Below are 6,142 nucleotides of genomic sequence, written 5' to 3' on the forward strand. Positions count from 1 at the left end.
TATATGCTGCACAGCTCTGCACAAAATGCAGTTAGGGAATGACATGCTATTTAAAGACAGACATGTTGACAGAGGCTTTTGGAATTACAAGATCTTAGTTGCCTTTACTTAGAGATTCATATATAAGAGACTCATTTCAGTAAGCATGTTTTCCTACAAGACAGTCTAAAAAAGTAGACCCAAAATACAGGGAGACTTTCATCAAATGGTGAATATGTGATACCTATTTGTTCTTGAGTTTGGGAAAATTAATATATTATATTGACAGACAATTATTTGAATAGGTATAATAATATAAAATAATCTTCATACTCATCAGTAGATTCATATTTTAAATAACACCCACCTACACCCATTCCCCTTCATCTATATATGAGGTCTGTCATGGCAGATTTAAAGAAAAAGGCAGAAAAGCATCTAGTAACAGAAATGTCTTTAAGTGATTTATCCACTGATTCTACTAAATAACAATGTTGAAACTGCTTTACTATTCCTTAAGGCCCTAACTTACCCCAATTACAAATTGTTTAATATGACAACTTCAGTAAAAATGAAGGGGAGAAGTATGAGACAAAAACACACTCCCAAAGTCCGAGTGACATAGGTAGAGCTGAGGTTATAGGAACTCTTGCAGGTGCCTTTCCAGTAGTTATACAAATTGCTTTTCTCATATATCACGAGATTTAATTTGCTTTTCCACAGAGCTAGAACACTTCATTTTCTCCTTTGAGATATATAGTAAAGTATCATGTCTGTGAAGCCTCTTGAAGACACAATAAAATTAAAAATGGATCAGGTTTAAATAAGACATCAAGATTTCTACTACCAGTGTAAAGTGTAATTCACTGTAGTTTGGGAGAGGGGAAAGAAGTTTATGGATAGATTTATCTTCTGCTTTTTATTGGTTATTTTATTTATTTACATTTCAAATGCTGTCTCCCTTCCTGATTTCTCACCTGCCAAGTCCCCATCCCATCACCCCTCCTTTGTGCCTCTAAAAGGGAGCTCCCCCACCCACCCACTCACTCCTGCCCCACCACTCTAGCATCCTCCTAAAATGGAGGCATCAAGCCTCCATAGGACCAAGAGCCTCTCCTCTCACAGATTCCAGATGAGGCAATCCTCTGTTACATATGTAGCTGGAGCCATGTACCCATCCATGTACACTCTTTGGTTGGTGCTTTTGTCCCTGGGATCTTTGGAGGGAAGTCTCGTTAGTTGATATTTTTGTTCTTCCTATGGGGTTGCAATACTGTTCAGCTCCTTCAGTCCTCCTAATTCTTCCATTGATGTCCCCAGGCTCAGTCCGATCGTTGACTGTGATTATCTGCATCTGTACTAGTCAGGTGCTGGCAGAACCACTCATAAGACAGCCATACCAGGCTCCTGTCAGCAAGTGCTTCTTGGCATCAGCAATACTGTCAGGGTTTGGTGTCTGCAGATGGGATGGATCCCTAGGTGAGACAAACTCTGAATGGCCTTTCTTTCAGCCTCTGCACAATTATTTTTTGTCCCTGTGTTTCCATTAGACAGGAACAATTCTGGGATAAAAATTTTGAGATGGGTAGGTGGCCTCATCCCTCAAATGGAGGTCAAGTCTATCTACTGGAGGTGGTTTCGCCAGGTTATATCTCCCCTTTGTTGCATATTTTGGCTAATGTCATCCTCACTGGGTCCTGGGAACGTCTTGCTTCTCTGGTGTCTGGGACTTTCTAGTGCCCCACCCGGCTCCCCAAGCCCTACTGCTACATGTTTCTATTCACTTTCCTAACCCTCTGGACATCTCTCCTGTCTTTTCCCATACTTGATCCTGCCCTTCTTTCCCCTTCCCCTTTCTCTCTCCCTCCCAGGTTCCTCCTTCCCTCTACCTCCTGAGATTATTTTGTTCCCCTGTCTAAGTAGGATCGAAACATCCATACTTTGGTCTTCCTTCTTGTTAAGCTTTATATGGTATGTGAGTTGTATCATGAGTATTCTGAGCTTTGGCACCTCATAAAATTAAAAAGCTTCTGTAAGGCAAAGGACACCATCAATAGGACAAAATGGTCATCTAGAGATTGGTAAAAGATCTTTACCAAGCCTATATCCTGTAGAGGGTTAATATCTAATATATACAAAGAACTCAAACAGTTAGACTCCAGGGAACCAAATAACCCTATTAAAATTGGATACAGAGCTAAACAAAGAATTCTCAACTGAGCAATCTTGAGTGGCTGAGAAGCACATAACAAAATGTTCAACATCCTTAGTCATCAGGGAAATACAAATCAAAACAACCCCAAGATTTCACCTCACACCAATCAGAATGGTTAAGATAAAAAACTCAGGTGACAACAGATGCTGGTGAAGATGTGGTGAAGGTGGAACACTCCTCCATTGCTAGTGGGATTGCAAGCTGGTAAAACTACTTTAAAGAACAATCTGGTGGTTCTTCAACAGAAGAGTAGATACAGAAAATGTGGAGTACTACTCAGCTATTAAAAACAATAACTTAATGCAATTCATGCAAATGGATAGAACTAGAAATTATCATTTTGAGTGAGGTAACCTAAATACCAAAGGACATACATTGTATGTACTCATTGATTTTTCCTCCCTGATCTGCACAAGTCATGCTGGATTGGTGATATATTCACACTGTAAATAAATCAATGGAATTGACATCTTCATAGTCTAATGTATTTTATATCTTGGGTATTGTTGCCATTTAAACTTTATATCAAATCACTGCTCATTAGAAAATAGTCTAACTAATATTTGAATATTTTTCAGGCTTACTGTCTAATACTCCTGCATTGAGTAATGATTTATGGTCTCTTTCTAACCTTTCTTCCATTTGAAAGGCTAATAGTTTTTGAAGCTAGTTCAGTTTCATTTTTATATCACTAGATTTTGTTTTAATGTAGTATTTGTTCTGCCATTGATTTGGTAGGAAAATTAATTCCTTTGAGATGCAGGTGAAAGGGCTGTGTGGGAGTTTGAATGAGAAATTTCCCATGTAATCTTGAGAATAGGTATCTAAACACATATTGTGTCCATTTGGGGATATTTAAATGGTTCCATGTTGCTGGAGGAAGGATGCCCAGGGGTGTGGATTGAGATTAAGAGTCTTTAGTGACCTTTCCTTGTCTCTGTCTTTGAGCTTCTCTTTGAAGTCATAGGAAATGAGGAGGAAGAAGAGTGATTAAGAAGAAGCAACAATGACAGACTTCTTTGTCTTTCCTATTTTTTCATAAAGGTGTTGCTTGTTGTCATTATAAATGTTCCACTACCTACTTCTTTTTTTAAAATTTTTTAATTAGGTATTTTCCTCGTTTACATTTTCAATGCTATCCCAAAGGTCCCCCATACCCACCCCCTCAATCCCCTACCCACCCACTTCCCCTTTTTGTCCCTGGCATTCCCCTGTATTGGGGCATCTAAAGTTGGCAAGTCCAATGGGCCTCTCTTTGCAGTGATGGCCGACTAGGCCATCTTTTGATGCATATGCAGCTAGAGACAAGAGCTCCGGGGTACTGGTTAGTTCATATTGTTGTTCCACCTATAGGGTTGCAGTTCCCTTTAGCTCCTTGGGTAATATCTCTAGCTCCTGCATTGGGGGCCGTGTGACCCATCCAATAGCTGACTGTGATCATCCACTTCTGTATTTGCTAGACCCTGGCATAGTCTCACAAGAGAGAGCTATATCTGGGTCCTTTCAGCAAAATTTTGCTAATGTGTGCAATGGTGTCAGCATTTGGAAGCTGATTATGGGATGGATCCCTGCATATGGCAATCACTAGACAGTCCATCTTTTTGTCACAGCTCCAAATCTTGTCTCTGTAACTCCTTCCATGGGTGTTTTGTTCCCATTTCTAGGAAGGGGTAAAGTGTCCACACTTTGGTCTTCCTTCTTGAATTTCATGCATTTAGCAAGTTGTATCTTATATCTTGGGTATCCTAAGTTTCTGGGCTAATATCCACTTATCAATGAGTACATATTGTGAGAGTTCCTTTGTGATTGGGTTACCTCACTCAGGATGATGCCCTCCACATCCATCCATTTGCCTAGGAATTTCATAAATTCATTCTTTTTAATAGCTGAGTAGTATTCCATTGTGTAAATGTACCACATTTTCTGTATCCATTCCTCTGTTGAGGGGCATCTGGGCTCTTTCCAGCTTCTGGCTATTATAAATAAGGCTGCTATGAACATAGTGGAGCATGTGTCCTTCTTACCAGTTGGGGCATCTTCTGGATATATGCCCAGGAGAGGTATTGTGGGATCCTCCGGTAGTACTATGTCCAATTTTCTGAGGAACCGCCAGAGTGATTTCCAGAGTGGTTGTACAAGCTTGCAATCCCACCAACAATGGAGGAGTGTTCCCCTTTCTCCACATCCTCGCCAGCATCTGCTGTCACCTGAGTTTTTGATCTTAGCCATTCTGACTGGAGTGAAGTGGAATCTCAGGGTTGTTTTGATTTGCATTTCCCTGATGATTAAGGATAAATTGGGTATATTGGAAGAGAAAGAAATCCTTGAGACTCCTTCTTATTTCAAAACTTACACTAAATTCCTAAATCAGTGTCTCCCTGTTGTACTTCATATCATAAAAGTCAACTGCTTTCTAAGACATGTATATAGATTTGATATTTAATCATTTCTAATGACAATTTGATCTGCTGACAGGTATTTCAGAGCCCTACATGCAGGATTTTAACAATTTTGATTTCAGGCCAGCTTAAATTCTTGGTAGGAATGTCGCAGGAAGATAACTAACCCACTTAACCCACAGAGAAACAACAGAAAAAAAAAGGTCAGGGTATACTTGTGTTTTGTGAAATGAGAGGGACTAGGGATGTGCTAGTAGACAGTTTACTACACATGGAGGGAAGCTTGGGTTCTATCCCTGTACTTCTTAAGCTGGATGAAGGGGCACATCCCTGTATTTTCAGGACTTAGAAAGAGGTGGCAAGAAAGTCAGAAGTTCAAGGTCATTTTCTGACACAGTGATTTCAAAGCCAGCCTGGGTTACATGATATTTTGCCTCAAAAAAAGTCAAATTTATATTTTGCTTAATTTCTAATTCCTATTCATGCTTGTTATATAAACTTTCCTCTCTCCACCTCACCTCACTATGTATTAATCTCCTTTGCATCAGTTTGCTTTGAATTTTGCTCTTTTCTGAAGATTTCTTTCCTTTTTATTATTCTGGTTAATTCATCAAATTCCTGCCTATTCTTTCATATTTTGTGCTCATTTTTCATTATTCTATCTTAGTGTAGGTCAGCATTTAGATGAAGCTATGGAAAGTGGATAGGTTTTTCATTTTAAATGATTTATGTCCCGTTTTACTTTTGCTAAGTTGCATGTGACTTAGTCTGTTGTTGGTAACATATATCCACCTGGAGGCTCTCCTATGTTCTACTATAAAAAAACCATGGGAGACAGAGAAGGATTATGGGTATTCAAGATGATTTGTAAACCCACTCTAAAATTGTGCTTTTGAAAGTGTATTTCTTTTCTAATACAAAACTTGTGATCAGAAACTTTAAGAAACATTTCTTCTTTATTTTTATTGGATTTTTAAATTTACATTTCAAATGTTTCCCCTTTTCCATGCTCCCCCCAAGCCCTGTATCACATCCCCCTCCTCCTACTTCTATGAGGGTATTCCTTTACCCACCCACCCACTCCTCCCTCTCCGCCTTCACATTACCCTACACTGGGGCATCATGCCTTCACAGGAATGAAGGCCTCTCCTACCATTGGTGCCTGACAAAGTCATCCTCTGCCACTTATACAGCTGGAGCCATGGGTCTTTCCTTCACTTTAGAAGGTATAGGATGCCAGGTTGTGCTAACAGGAAGGATTGTAGCAGCAGGGGTGGCAGCTACTGTACAAGTGAACTTGTCAGTGAAACAAAGGTAAGAAGACAACAAAACAAAGCTTTCCCTTCTCATCTCTTTTTATCTGGGCCACTACAAGGCCACATTACAAACATTTCCAATGCATTTTCCCACTTTGAATAATCTGATCATAAAATTCCCTTTCAGGTATGCTTAGCAGCTAATCTCTTTGTTGAATTCTAATCCTGTGAAACTGAACATAACAAATCTGTCACCCTCAGCCTCAGCTTTTGGTTGCCAGGAATACTCAGGT

The sequence above is a fragment of the Mus musculus genome, chromosome 12 (assembly GCF_000001635.26).
Source record: "Mus musculus strain C57BL/6J chromosome 12, GRCm38.p6 C57BL/6J".
Lineage (NCBI taxonomy): Eukaryota > Metazoa > Chordata > Mammalia > Rodentia > Muridae > Mus > Mus musculus.